The sequence below is a fragment of the Podarcis cretensis genome (assembly GCF_951804945.1).
Source record: "Podarcis cretensis genome assembly, chromosome: 3".
Classification (NCBI taxonomy): Eukaryota; Metazoa; Chordata; class Lepidosauria; order Squamata; family Lacertidae; genus Podarcis; species Podarcis cretensis.
The window spans coordinates 111,712,970-111,728,931 of record NC_137172.1 but is presented as its reverse complement, the minus strand read 5'-3'; the positions used below and the strand labels follow the sequence as shown (position 1 = coordinate 111,728,931).

The 15,962-nt window shown below is 44.7% G+C and overlaps 1 long non-coding RNA gene across 1 annotated transcript; it reads right to left on the bottom strand.

The window, feature by feature from the left end:
- Positions 1 to 9,040: 9,040 nt before the first annotated feature.
- LOC307212707 lies at positions 9,041 to 15,741 on the bottom strand. Its single transcript, XR_013837126.1, has 3 exons — positions 15,534 to 15,741; positions 15,279 to 15,406; positions 9,041 to 9,431 (listed from the first exon to the last, which is right to left on the bottom strand). It is a non-coding gene; the product is annotated as an uncharacterized lncRNA (long non-coding RNA).
- Between the last annotated feature and the right edge of the window lie 221 nt (positions 15,742 to 15,962).

Below are 15,962 nucleotides of genomic sequence, written 5' to 3'. Positions count from 1 at the left end.
AAGGGGAAATGTGTGTGCGTCCTATGGGGCGAATGCAGGCTTTTGCTGAAGCCTGGAGAGTGAGAGGGGTCGGTGCGCACCGACCCCTCTCGCTCTCCAGGCTTTGTGCAGATCTCCGCAAGCCGTGGGAGCCCGCACTGGGCTCCCACGGCTTGTGGAGAGTTGCCTGCATGCTGAAGCCTGGGCGCGCTGAGCTCAGTGCGCCCAGACTTCGCGCAGCTCTCCGCAAGGCGTATATCCTTAAGCATATCCTTAAAGTACCTTTTACTTGCAAAGAGACAGACACATGCAATGGAACACCACAAAAAGAATGATACAAAACAGTAACCAGTACTTTTGCTTACAATCTCCATGCTTCTAGCAAAGCTTGAGAGACAAGCCCCTGGCATTATCTGCAAAGACACCGCGCCCCCATGTAATCTTTACGGAGGCTTTAAACAATTAAGTAATTGCAACAGGAACAGGAATGTTTGCATCAAAGGGGTTGAAGCAGCAATTTCCAAGTCGTATTGTTTTTGACTGAGGCAAACAGCCTCAGGTATATTCACCAAAGTTATTACAGACCAATGCCAGAATTTGATATGGCTGCCCCACCCCCCATGATCAGTGTAGGTTTCTCTGAAAACATAAATGCCTGCAAGGTGTTACCTACATGAATGTATTTGTGCAACCAACTTTAAGTAAACCTAGCACTGAGGTGTTTTCAGAAGTAGTATCTACAGCAATGCAGCCATTGTGAAGATCTGATAAGATCTTAATTGCACTGGCCATCTAATTGCTTTATGGCCCCAATTAGCCCCAGTGGTCCGGCACGCTCCCAGCCAAGCTGCGCAGACCTTTACTTTCTCCGGTTTCGCCTTGCAGAGTAAAAACACAGCGGATCAAAACTGTCGCAGTCTGCTTCAGATCCAGACAAACACCAAGCACTGTGTATGTCCAAATTCAACAGTTCTTTATTGTAGCAAATATTTACAGCTCAGCATTTCCCAAAATCTCCTGGACTGCTAGCATTCATGGCTTCCGTCCGTCTCTCTCAGAGACACAGAGAGAACAAAAAGTAGAACTCCTCCCTCCTTCCAAACGTCAGAATGTGAGGCGTCACAGAACATCTTAACCCTATAAGTTCTGAATCCCAACAGCCATATCCTTACTCATGGTGAGGGGTGCAAGTCCTCAGTAGGCAGGTTAGTCAGCAGAGCATGAGACTCTTAATCTCAGGGTTAGAGCCCCATGTTGCCCCCCCCAAATCCCGCATTGCAGGGGGTTGGGCTAAACAACCATTGGGCTTCCTTCCAACTCTACAGTTCTAAGATTCTATGATTTTAGGCCAAACCGGACTGGAATCTCACTCCCAGTCAGGGGCGAATGAAGGCTAACTGACACCCGGGGCGGGAGAAACTGCTGGCTGCGCACATGTTGTGCCACTACATGCAACACATGTGTGGCAACGCTACGTAGGGCGCATGCATGCTGTCGATACGTACTGCATATGTGTGTGACACTGCACATGCGTTGTATGTAGCAGTTTAGCGTGGCACCACCTGAGCACCGTACAGATGGTGGTGGGGTCCTCTGCTCGCGGTAGCAGTCTCCTCTGCTCGCGGCTGTAGCAGCGATGGAGGGATCCCACCGCCGTCTTTACTGTGCTTGGGCAGAGCCGGTGGCAAACTGCTACGTACAGCGTATGTGTGGCGTTGCTACATACAGCACATGCATGCAACACCATGCATGCATTGTACATAGCGGTTTGGCGGCACTGCTCGCGGCTGCAGCCGTGAATGGAGGATCCTCCACATGCGGCTACGGCGGCACAATGGCTGCTCACGCCACCACGCCCGGGGGCAGCGGGGCGAGCACCCCACGGGGTGTCTTCTTCTCACCCCCCAGACATGACACCTGGGGTGCACCGCCCCCTGCCCCCTTGTGACGCCGCTCCTCCCAGTTTCCTAAACACCCACTGCCCCCACCGTGAAAACAGGCACCAATTGTCTGTTTTCTTGGGGACAGAGGGAGGAATTTCACATATATGCAGTGCTTTTTATTTTTTTCTTAAAAATGTTTAGGGGTACTCTCATTTTGACTCAAGAAAACCACCATTTTATAGTTCAAATGGAAAAATAAATGCAGTAAACAGACAAAAGTAGAAAGATTCACAAAATGTTTAGGGGTATGCGTACCCCTGCGTACCCCCAGAAAAAGCACTGTATATATTCATGCATGTATGTTTGTGTGTGTAGGCAGCACTTTGTGAGTTCTACGTGGCATGGCTGATGGGTTAATCTTACCAGGTGGCTGATGGTTTGTCTCATGATTTCTTACTTAAAAAAAAGAAAATAAAGAAAACTTGAAAAGAAAACTCTGTACCACTCACTGCAAGTTGTCCCTCTGCAACTTTCTGACAGCTCTACTTCCTGGAATGCTTTCAGAGCAATGTGATGGGATGCAAAATGTGGCCAGCCAGTAATGGAGGGAGCCTGTGGGTGTCGCAGTGCTTTTTCATTTTCATTTTTAATGATTATTAAAAGCCAGAGGAAACTCCCAAAAACCTTCAGCCACCTGTAAATTTAGGAAAGCTAAGGTACAATACCCCTCCAAACATCCACCCCTCTGATCTTTAGGGTGGGTGGGGCTTCATTTTGTCCCCACCCACCCAACAAATTGCCAAAGGTAGCTACACTCAAAAATGCATCTTTGTTTAAATCACATTTCTAAGTGTATGTCTGCAGCAAATAAAAATTTTTAAGGTGCTTCCTAACTGCCATGTTCAATGCTGAAAAGTAGATTTAGGTTTGGTGATTCAAATCTAGACATCTGCTCAGAAGCTGGCTCACTGGACATTTACCGTCTTCTATGGTAATTTTCAAGATCTATTGGGCCAAGACTCACTGCAAGTTTTCTCTGAAGCTTTCCCCTATGTCCCATAAACATCTACAGTGGTACCTTGGGTTACAGACGCTTCAGGTTACAGATGCTTCAGGTTACAGACTCTGCTAACCCAGAAATAGTACCTCGGGTTAAGAACTTTGCTTCAGGATGAGAACATAAATTGTGCAGCAGTGGCATGGTGGCAGCAGGAGGCCCCATTAGCTAAAGTGGTGCTTCAGGTTAAGAACGGACCTCCGGAACGAATTAAGTTCTTAACCTGAGGTACCACTGTACTTAGAAGAAAGCCCCTCTGCGTTCAGTGGGACTTACCCCTAGGTGGGACTGCAGCAGTAAGTAGCCTGCTGATTTTTCAAAACAACACAACAACAATAAATACACGGCTTGCTTGACAAAATGGCTTCTACATAGTTTGGCCCATCCAGTCCCTGCATACGTAGGATAGCATCTACTTTGGTTCTGTTCCAGTTCTGAGAAGCACTGTCAGCTTGAAAGCATGCAAACGTGACACGTGACGTCAATCAGTGTCAATCCAATGGCCAGGGTGAGATTCTCACATGGTATCAGAATGTGCTCACCACCTGGAACTTAATCATTTACTGTTTTATATATTCCATTAAAGTTTAAGCCCTCTTTCTTGTAATCTCCTTGTTCCGAAGACAAAGTTGTACTTTGTTGAAGGTGAATCAGTCTAAGAGGACAGGATGTTTTTGTATTAAATATTAAGTGCTCAAGGTTTACTTTAGCTGAAGGTCCTGGCTAGCTTTCCCTCTTGATTGAAATCTGACAATCCTGCATTCCTACATAGCTGAGGAGCAGAGGCTGTGCTTGCCAGCTCCTGATAGCCCGACACAGCGAAGCATGATGCGAAGAGGTGCCTGCACATTCCTTGCCAAAGTGCAAACATTTGACATAATTTATCTAGAACTAAAATGGGGCTTTCCATTTTCGTTTGTCCTGCAATGAAGGAGCGTAGCATGAAGCAAACATTACCAAAGCTTCAAGGAACTTTGAGACAGCACCAGCCACCCCCCCCCCTTAAGTGCATCTTCTATCATACTATTTCTTGGCGAAGATAGGAATGGTGGCAAGGCTAGAAATTGAAGGAGGTTGGGTAGCAAAATCAAGGGCTGACCCCAATGGGGCCTGAGTGCAGGATTAGGACCTAGGAGGCTAGAGAGAGATAATTTAGATAGACAGATAATTTATTACGGTCAAAGACCAGCTCACATAACATAACACAATAAAAACAGCATTCATAAAGATAAAATATACAGTCGGAGCAGATTGCAGCAATAGCTCATGCGTTAAAATTGAGATATATACATACACCTGTACAGCTGAGATTGACCCTGAGTTGCCCCAAAGGGCAACTTCAGCATTTCCCTAGTAAGCTATTTTATTCTAGAGGATGATCTGTGCCTACAAATCTGGGCACAGGTCGTCTTATGATCGTTGCCTAAGAGGAAAGAATTAAGTTTAGACTTGTCTGAAAGATTGGCGAGCCTCTTCAGCAAAGGATCGATGGTGTCCCTACGAATCTCAACATAATAAGGACATCTAAAAATATATATGTTCAAGGCTTCCTATTTCCCCTAATGGGCAGGCGCAAAGTCTCTGTGCGTATGGGACCCTTCTATAGGAGCCTTCCAGAACTGGTGAGGGCAAGGCTGAGCTTCTAGCAAGAGTAAAAGCCCTTCTTTCATTTCTGGATGTGAGGAAATAGAGATATGCTGCTGGAGCGACTACGTATGTCCCGTTTTCTATGATTTTATAATTGGGGACCCTTGTACAGTCCTGTTGTTGGAGGTTAGAGATCAATCCTCTGTAAAGCTCACTGTATGATCTTGGGCCAGTCCCTTGTTCTCAGGCTAACCTACTGTCAGGGAACTGCCATCAGTGCTGGAGGGAGAGAGCAAAATCCAGAGGGATTCCAGAGAGCGTCCCGGGATTGGGAGAGGCAGCCCCTCTTCTGGGGAAGAGAATCAGCGTAGCACCAGTGGAGAAGGGGGGGAGATGGGGGAAGCAGCGGGGTGGTCCCATGACTCCTTGCCGGGGAACAGCGGGGAGAGTAGAGGTCCTCCGCTGCCCACGCCCTCCTTGCACAGAAGGCTTTCGCGCAGAGAGAGTAGGAGGAGACTAGGCGTCAAAGAGCTTCTTTGCTGGAAGAAATTTAAGAAATGCCCACTGACGGATTCTGCCAGCGATTGAGACAGCCACGGGTGAGTGGCTGTCCGGACAGAAAAGGTTCACTCAGGCAACCCAGCCAGGTGTGGCACCAGTTTACGCACGAGCAACCCCTAGAACCATCACACCTACCTCACAGGGTAGACATGAAGAAGTAAAAATGGGAAGAACCATGTAAACCATCTTGAGCTCCTTGGACGAAAGGTGGGATACAAAGGTGAAGCACCAAATAAAATAAATATTAGCTGAGCCTAGACTCCTGCTGTAGTTATTCCCTATTGTTTCCAGTCCACCAACGATACATAAATGATGGCTCCCCTCCCTATCTGCATCTTGTTTCCTTTGCATTGAAATGAATGGTATGGAATCACGTAATGATAAAGTAATCAACTTACATTAAAATTCCGCCTCTGCAGATAGCAAGACGAATATTGTAGTCTTTGTTGGAAAGTGAGCTGCAGTGGAAGGGAAACAGCACTGCATACGACAAAGCAGAGGTGGATGGCCATTGTCATGGAAGCTCAAGTTGATATTCCTGCATTGTGGGGAGCTTAAACTATATGATCATCGCGGTTCCTTCCAACCGATTCTATGATTCTAAGAAAGATATTGGTGCTTTCTTGCATCCCTACCCATCACCAATAGGGACTCGGGTAGCACTGTGGTCTAGACCTCTGAGCCTCTTGGGCTTGCTGATCAGAAGGTTGGCGGTTTGAATCCCCATGACAGGGTGAGCTCCTGTTGCTCTGTCCCAGCTTCTGCCAACCTAGCAATTCAAAAGCACACCAGTGCAAGTAGAGAAATAGGTACCGCTGTGGCGGGAAGGTAAACGGCATTTCCGTGCGCTCTGGCTTCCGTGACGGTGTCCAGTTGCACCAGAAGCGGTTTAGTCATGCTGGCCCCATGACCTGGAAAGCTGTCTGTGGACAAATGCTGGCTCCCTTGGCATGAAAGCGAGATGAGCGCCGCAACCCCATAGTCACCTTTGACTGGACTTAGCTGTCCAGAAATCCTTTACCTTTACCCATCACCAGCTAGCATAAGAGTATATGACAACTTCTCTCACAACTCAGCACTTTAACAGGATGCCAAACACAGAAAACACTGTTTAGAACCAATTTCTAGTGGAGTCTGTGTCCTCTCAGCGGCGTAGCGTGGGTTGTCAGCACCTGGGGCAAGGCAAGTAATTTGCGCCGCCTAACCCGGGGCAAGGCAAGTAATTTGCGCCACCTAACCCGGGGCAAGGCAGGTAATTTGCGCCCCTAACCCCTAACCTGCCGCCGCTGCCAGCTTCTTCTTGCTGCTGCCTGGGCTGGTCGGGTGTGGTTCTCTCCCGCGCTCAGGGCTGCACTGGGCGGCCGCTGCACTGTCCCTCCCCCAGATAGTCCCTCCCTCGCTCTCTCTCCGCTCCGCACCGCAATGCACGCCTGGCACCCTCCCCCTCCACAGTGGGCGGCGACCCGGCAGCTCGGATCGGATTCGCACAGCCAGCACTGCAGTGAGAGAGAGTGAGTGAGCCAGGTAGGGGCAGAGAGCTGCGAGTGCGAGCGCCCCCCAAATGTTGCGCCCGGTGCGGCTGGCCCCCCCTGCACCCCCCATGCTACGCCACTGTGTCCTGTTTGTTGCCGGTCCTAGCAGTGCCCTTGTTCACTGTGTGGCGAGAGAGACAGAGTAGGAACGACACGAGCTGAAGCCTCTGGAGCATGCATATTATGAAGATTTATTTATTTAGCAAAACGTATAAACTCCTTAGTAAAATAAATAAATTTAAAAACCCTACGAAGTTAACGGTGTAAAATGTTTATCGAAAACATACCAACAAAATGAGCAAACTCTTTAAAAAAACCAGTAGACATAACAGAATGATCACGACCGTAGATAAAATCAACAGAACTTAAAAACAAGTATAATAAAATTACATGTTTGGGTAGGCTTGCCGGAGCAAAAGAGATTTTCATCAGGCGTCGAAAACAGTTCAGCAAAGGAGCCTGATTGATCTTAATTGTTCCAGAGCACGGCTGCTGTCATACTGGATCGTAGGATAGGAATGGCAATAATCCATCTGACACCTCATATTGACATTGTGTAACTTTTCCCCCAGCTGATTTGGTTCGATAGGCCACAGCTATATGAACATACGTCAGAACAATATGTAATAAAATGGATAGCATCCAAGTCCAGCTCACCCATAAGGCAAGGTGAGGCAACTGCCTCAGGCAGCAGCCTCAGGTGCCAGAATGTCTTGGGCCAGCCCTGAGAACATCAAATCTCCTCCAACGTTCTTTTGGCAATGCATCAAATGTGCCTTAAATGACTCACCTCTAGCTTTAACTGCCCAGTGAACCAAGGAAGCCACATAAGCACTACAAATTCACCATTCAAAGGCTAATAATGATAATAATGGGAAAGTCCTGCATTGACCCTATGAGAGCGAAGGCATGGGTAGACGTTTCAGACACAAGTATGTTCTCCTTAAAACTTCCTGGCTGATTTATTTTTTTCTTGTAGTAAATTGGGATCAGGTTTGACTAAATATTGACTGAAATGTAGCAGTGTGTCAAGAAACGCAGGACCTGATTCCGTAAGCTGATCCATATAAACTCCAGCTGTGCCCAAATAGAATCCATTTAGATTTAAACATTTGTTTTAGAATGTTGAGACAAAGGCACATGATCCCTTATTTTGGAAACAGAGCATAAACCTTGACCGTATGGATATTCTTGGAAAGCCTTTCAAGAGTAAGGGAAGGGGGTCGGAGTCCTGAGATGTTCATTATTATTCTATATATTACAAAGCGTGTTCTCCTTCATGGAGAGCACGTGTTGCGGTGGGGTCTGACAGGCCACCCCTCTGTTGCTGGGTGGGATAGTTTGGATGACCATCTGCAGTGATTGGGCTGTTGGGTTACTGGGAAAATCTTGATGTTGCCAATTAGTGGGACGGACCAAAGGTTATAAAATCAGGCCACGCAGCACTGACTCTGTTCTTTTGCTGCGTGCATCGGATCACCCACCCACCCTCCCTAATTTGGGGCTATTGCAGTGACCTTGCTATGCCTGTCATGGGGTCGTCTGCTTTTGGGGCAGGGGCTTGGTTGGAATTTTGTCCATTTGGATGATTGGCTGGTGCCATTTGTTTTTTGCCTACTGCATAGCAAATCGTCACAACTTGTAAGGTTGCGGTTAGGCATTGGTTAAAAAATTGGTTGGTGGAGGGATGAGAATTGGTGGTGCCTGCCCCTCCATTGCTGCTGCTGCAAGGGAATTCCGTTAAAGGAATCCGGAAGTCAGTTCTGTCCTGGGGCGGGGACAGATAGTCGGAACCAATTCCTTATCACATTTATGTATTTTAATAAAGTTGTGGCCAAAATTATGCCAAAAACCTAAACAAAAATTCTGTGTTAATTGGGATTTATTTGGGGGTGACCTCGACATGCCCTCCTTTTTTCAGCTACCCAACTATGACATTTCGAAGGGCTATGCATTCGGAACATTTAATGAAGCATATTTTCACAAACATCATTTCATGCATCAAACCTTGTAACTATTTATTCTGCTGATATCCCCCCCACCACTAAAACAAACAAACAAACAAACAAAACCTTTCATCTTGCAGTTCTAAACTTGTCTCAGTGCAACTATATGAAAATGATGTACCGTTGATATTTAACTCCCAGTAAATTAGCAAAAATAAGGGACATGGGTGGCGCTGTGGTTTAAAGTACTGCGCCACTTGGACTTGCTGATTGGAAGGTCGGTGGTTCGAGGCCACACGACAGGGTGAGCTCCTGTTGTTCGGTCCCAGCTCCTGCCAACCTAGCAGTTCGAAAGCACAGAGTGCAAGTAGATAAATAGGTACTGCTCCAGCGGGAAGGTAAACAGCGTTTTCGTGCATTTCTCTGGTTCGCCAGAAGCGGCTTAGTCATGCTGGTCACATGACCTGGAAAAACTGTCTGCGGAAGCGAACAAATGCTGGCTCCCTCGGCCTGTAAAGCGAGATGAGTGCCGCAACCCCAGAGTCGTCCGCAACTGGATTTAACTGTCAGGGGTACCTTTACCTTTAAATTAGCAAAAATGTATAAAACAGGTACACAAATATGTTGGAAATGTAAGGAAAAAGAAGGCACATTTTTTCATATGTGGTGGACATGCAAGGTAGTACAGTGGTACCTTGGTTTTTTAATAGAATGTGTTCTGGGAGTCTGTTCAACTCCTGGAACCGTTCAAAAACCAAAGCAAGGCTTCCGAGCTAGACATCTGGCTTCCGAAAATCATTTGAAAACTGGAACACTCACTTCTGGGTTTCGATGGTTTGGGAGCCAATTTTTTCGGGCGCCAAGGCATTCGGCTTCCAAGGTACAACTGTAAAAAATTTTTGGGAAATGATATATAATGAAGTGAAAAAAATGTTTAAAATAACATTTTCTTATAAAAAACCCCCAAAGCCTTTCTTTTAGGAATTCTAGGTGCCAACATCCCAAGGAAGCAGAAAATGCTATTTACCGTATGTATGCGACCATGGGTGTGCAGATATTATTGGCCCAGAGATGGAAAGAAGATAAAGTCCCTTCCAGAGAAGAATGGCAGATTAAATTGATGGATTATGCTGCAATCCAAAAATGACTGGAAGAATCAGAAATCAGGAAGACCAGCATTTAAAAAGGAATGGGGAAAAGTTATAATCTATCTTAAAAACCATTGCAAATAGCTAAAATCATTAGTAGGATTGGAATAACACTTGTAGTTTAATGTTGAATTTTGGACATTATGGAGATGTAAAAGATTTGGATTATTATGAAAGATGCAGGAGGGAATGACTAAAAATAGGACCCACAAAGGGGAGGGGGGAAGTCCAGAAGATTCTTTGGACTCTTGTTTTTATGATGTATGTTGGATATGTGATTATAAATCTTTAATTTGAAAAACCAAATAAATAAATTTATATAAAAAATAAACCTGTCTCAGTGTGGCAAAGGTAAAGGTAAAGGTACCCCTGCCCGTACGGGCCAGTCTTGACAGACTCTAGGGTTGTGCGCTCATCTCACTCTAGAGGCCAGGAGCCAGCGCTGTCCGCAGACACTTCCGGGTCACGTGGCTAGCGTGACGAAGCTGCTCTGGCGAACTGGCACCAGAGCAGCACACGGAAATGCTGTTTACCTTCCCGCTATAAAGCGGTACATATTTATCTACTTGCACTTAAGGGTGCTTTCGAACTGCTAGGTGGGACCGAATGACGGGAGCTCACCCCGCCGCGGGGATTCGAACCGCCGACTATGCGATCGGCAAGTCCTAGGCGCTGAGGTTTTACCCACAGCGCCACCCCTTTTAAACCAACGTTGCTGTTTATTGCACAAGTTGTGTGGTATGCTCTGAGGGCAAGCTGTTGAAGATGTTCTTTTGCCTCAAAGTGTTCTGGAAGAAAAAGCACGATTTCGTTTTATGGTTAATTGTTCCGTAGCCAATCCAGTTAGAAGTCAAGGCTCAAAACCATGAATCATTCTCCACACTTGGCTCCAGCTGTGGAATAGTGGATCCCATAGGAGTCTTCTTATTTCTGTTCTTTGGCTGCTCATTGGCCTGGTGTAAAGTGGAAATTGCTGGCCTACATAAGTAGCATTTTTTTATTTCATTTTTTTATTTTCATTTTAAAAAATGAAAATCTAACAGTTGGCTTGTAGCATGGTTATCAACAAGAAGGCAGAGTGTTACTGGGTGTCCAACCCACCCAGTAAAAAGTCCCACACACACTACTGTATGCTACATCTTTCATCACTTAAATTTGATGTTGCTCATGTGTGCTAGGCTCCGTTGAATGATCTCTTGGGGCTAATCAATTAATTATACATTGCATCTCTGTCCCGATGTATTTCATAAGGATTTTTAAGTAGCGGCATTGATTTTTGCGCTTGTGGATTTGTCTCCATTGGCCATCCTGCCCAGCCACCTTTACGAAAGACCAGAGGCCAAAGGTCAACTGGGAGGCTTCCGTTTAATTTTTCAAAGATGGCAGGTTATTTATGAGTACCGCTTTGCTTGGGTGTCATTTTCCCTCTGCTAAGCAGCTGCATCAGCGTTGGTTTGTTTTTTGAAATCGTTTTTATTTGATTTTCCAAATGTAAAGTTGTAACAATACCAAATACATATCCATATATAGAGATTTCTCTGAATCTCGAGACTTCCCACCACCCCCTCCCTGGGTCCTATTGTCAACATTTTCAACTGCATATTATTTCATAATTTATATTTTATATCTTTCCATATTGTCTATAGTGTATGTTACATTACAAGTGTTATTAGAATCCTGCTAATGTTTTCATCTGCTTACAGTGGTCTCCTAAATAAATCATATTCCCCCCCATTCTTTCTTAAAGTTTTAGTCTTCTTGGTTCCTGAGCTTTCCGGTCAGTTTTGCCATTTCGGCGTAGTCCAGGGGTTAGCAACCTTTTCCAGCTGTGGGCCAGTCCACCGTCCCTCAGACCATGTGGTGGGCCGGACTATATTTTTTGGGGGGAAATGAATGAATTCCTATGCCCCACAAATAATCCAGAGATGCATTTTAAATAAAAGCACACATTTTACTCATGTAAAAACACCAGGCAGGCCCCACAAATAACCCAGAGATGCATTTTAAATAAAAGGCACATTCTACTCATGTAAAAACTCACTGATTCCCGGACCGTCTGCGGGCCGGATTGAGAAGGCAATTCGGCCGCATCCAGCCCCCGGCCTTAGTTTGCCTACACCAGGCGTAGTCCATCAGCTTAGTTTGCCATTCCTCTCTGGTAGGGACTCTTCTTTCCATCTCTGGGCTAGCAACATCCATGTGGCTGTTGTTGCATACATAAATAAAAAAAAATTATGTATACATCAGCGCTTAAAGATTGTGCAATGCACAGGGGCGACATTCGTTCTCCAGACGCAACATGGACTGGAACCCTGAAAGGCTGAAACAGTGGGACAAACTGGAACAAAGCTTGCTTGTACAATGGACCATGAGAATCTGGCTTTGTGTTACACTCATTGTGTGAAGAGTTGTGGGTGGCAGTTGTGGCACCACACAACTCACTATCAGTGTCAGACCATTTTGATCCCTCCCAATGACCAATGGGAGATGTTCCCTCCCTTTGGCCATGGGGAAATTCAGGTTTACCCACCCACAATAATTGGTCAATCATGGGAGGCCTCAGCTGTTCACCTGACACTGCAGTCAGCTTTTTGGTCTCCCACCCTCCCATCCTCACTTCTGTGGTTTATTTGTTTTTTGTGGTTTATTGTTTTGCTAATGACCTTGCTATGCAATTTTTTTGGTCGCCATATTTGAGTCCAGGAAGGAACTTCATCTCCAAATCAATTGGCTGGTCTCAAGGTTTTTGTTAGTATTCAGCGGTCTGTGTCTGCCTGAGCTTGAGTCTAGACCAAGGATTCTGAGCTCCTGTGTTCCGATATCCAATTTCAGGATTTGGGCCTCTGCCATTGGCTCTTAAAATCTGAGTAATGACTCGCAGCTTGGAAGTTTAGACAGCCAATCATGTAGGGAGTGGGAGTGGCCCACGCCTTCAGAAATGTATATAAGCAGTTGCTTTGCCTCTGTTATCCAGTTCTGTTAGTTCCATAAAGGTTTTTGCTGTAATCACTGTCTCTTGCCTCGTGAGAACCCACATAAACCTCAGTTTTTCCCTCCCTCACAGTAATTGTCACAGATTTGGCACCACTGCCTGGTTGTAGGGATTGATGAAACATCCTATGCCCTTTTAAAATGTGGGGTTTTTGCGGGGGTGGGCAGGTTATTGGGTTGTTGTTTTTATTTCGATTATATATTTTTGCGTTTTATATTTTGATTTTGTTCTGTGAACTGCGCTGAGACCTCCAGGTATAGGGCGGTATATAAATTAAAATAATAATAATAATAATAATAATAATAATAATAACAACAACAACAACTATCCAGTCTGATTTCTCTCAATCTCTCATTTCCCCCCAGTCTTAAGTTCTCCGCATTTCTGTATTGCTTTTCTTTTTTAATAATAATAATAATAATAATAATGCCAATACAACAATTTGCCAGCATTTTATTATGCATTTTCATTTCTTCTGATATACACATTTTTGCAAGCAGCATCTCTCAATATCAGGGGTTGGCAAGGTTTACCTCTCCTGGGCCGGTTCACTCCTGCGGAGATCGCTCCGTGGGCCGGATTGTGTTTGCGCTTCAGCACCCGCGCCCACGATTTCTAGCATCCGTGTCTGTGCAGACGTAATTTCTGGTGTGTGCATCTGTGCAGACACGATTTCCGGCGCCGCAGAAGCGAGTCCCTGCGCTGCGCCAGTTTAGCACAGTGTGTGGGGACTCACCGAGCAGGTGGCTCAGTTTGGGGGCGGCTCGTGGGCCGGTTAAACGGCCCTCATGGGCTGCTTGTGGCCCATGGGCCTTAGGTTGCCTACTCCTGCTCAATATAACACATTTGTGTGTGCTATTTTTTTGTCAAACATGCATTTATTTGCACACTTCCCCCCAATATATATATTTTTGCACACACTGTTTTGTTGAGAAGGGAAGACTCGTTTTGTCAGAAGTGTTTATTTAAGTATTTGAGTGTTTATTTAAGTATTAATTAGGAAGATTAAGTTTTTTATGCACGTAAATCTGCTTTTTCTTCTTTCTTTTTTCTGTATTTTCTTCTTTTCTTTTTTCTTAATTCTTTTTTCTTTAATATTCTTTTTGTAGTATGAGGTTGTAAATTCTTTGTATACATGTGTAATTTAAATTAATAAAGATTATTAAGAGAGAGAGAGAGAGAGAGAGAGAGAGGGGCATTGCAAAAATCAGAGAAGAGCGAATTTTGTAGCACTGCTACATTTCGATTCAAATATTGTTTCAGGAAGCAGGAATCAAGTAAGGTCACATAAAAATGTCAGGCAACTGGATGTCTGCCTGACCCCAATCTAGGTGGACATGGGGAATTCACCAGAGGAATAGAGGACAACACCCTTTGCTGTGGACAGAGGAAGAGAGAGACTCTGTCATATTACCACGGTAGCTTCGTGTCACTGCAACCCTCCATAAACAGCATTCCTAGCTTCTGATTAGTCAAATGCTTTGCATGTCTCCAAGGCCTTTCAGATAGCTAAAGTTGAACTTTATTTATTTCCTTTGGCTAACTCTCAAAAATATGAATTGTTGTCCACTGAGAGTGACCCCTTCATCTTTGCTAAATTGAATTTGGCCACTTTGACTAAAGATGGAGCAGATAATTTGTTTGCATGGCTCCAGGACGGTCGGCATGTAAGCCAAACAGTCAGAAATTAAGGATGATGAATTATAGCAGGGATGGGAGTTTCACACGCAGGATCCAAATGCAAACCCAATTTTCCAGGGACGGTCCTGGAATTATGAAAGCCATCCCGCTTCTGATTTGATTCCAGAATAGGCCTAGCTCCAATGTGTTGTTTACCTCTAACAATGCTTTTCACTTGTCTGTACGAGAGATAGAGGGTGTGTTTGAGGATATGCCTAACAAGTAGCCTACTACGCTAGGGTAAATACTGATTCTGAAGAGCCAATTAAGAAGGGGAAAAGTGAGCTCTGCCACATTAGGCCCTCGCATGCAAAATAAGTAATGAATTAAAAAATGACTTACACACAACAGCAGCAAGAATACTTATTGCAAAGTATTGGAAGACACAAGATTTACCCACCCGGGAAGAATGGCAGATGAAGGTGATGGACTACATGGAACTGGCAGAAATGACCAGCAGAATCCGAGACCAGGGAGAAGAGTCGGTGGAAGAAGATTGGAAAAAAATTAAAGTTTATCTACAGAAACTTTGTAAAATTAATGTTAGAAGGATGCTGGAATGAAGCTATGTGGTTTTAGCAGAAATGTTATAAAGGATTAAGTAAAAATGGATTGGTAATTAGTGAAAGAGGAGAATGTAAAATTATAGTATATCAAGATAAATTTTTAGGATAAAAACAAAGATGGAAAGGATTTGCTGAAATATTTAATTGAACTAGAATACAAAAAAGGGAGGTGTGAGGAGGTCAAGGAAATAAGCAAAGGAAAGAAAGTTATGTAAAGGTTGGATTTGTGTTTTTTGTGTGTGCTTTGTTTGTTTAACTTTTTCTATTTTTCTTTCTGTAACCTTTAAAACTTTAATAAAATCTATTAAAAAATAAAAAATAAAAAATGACTTACAGAGAAATCCTACTTTACCAGGGTAGTCGCAGTGGGGAGAATTGGGTGGTGGAGCAATTCCTGCATCCTGTGTCGTTGCCATTTTGCTGCAACCGGGACACTGACCACAAAGTGAAGAGATTTACTATGCCAACTCCAAGGCTATGATTGTTCAGATGGGAAATGATATATAATGAAATGAAAAAGGATGTTTAAAATAACGTTGGTAAAAACACACACAAAAAACCCCAGAAGCTCTCCAAAAGGGGAATTATAGGGACAGAAGTACCTAAACTGTGTAGAAATTGTGCTGCCTCTCTGAAGGAGAGAGAGAGAGACTTGCCTTTGTGACCTCATGTTGATAGTGGCCAATGAAGGAGAGAGACTGGTCATTGCACTTTGAAGGCTCACCATTGAATCTGGGGTGCCAGGCAACACTTGCCTCTACCATCTGCACACACAGCCTGCTGGTTTTTTCATATCCTCTCCTGGCCATTGTGACCTCATGAGGATGCTGCCTCCCTGAAGGAGAGAGAGACAGAGACTGGCCATTGTGACCTCATGTTGATAGTGGCCAATGAAGGAGAGAGACTGGTCTTTGTGTCCTCATGCTGGTGTTGTCCACCTGAAGGAGAGAGGTTGGCAATTATGATCTCATTCTGGTGCTCATAACAATGTGAATGATGAATAATAATACAGTGGTGCCTCACAAGACAAA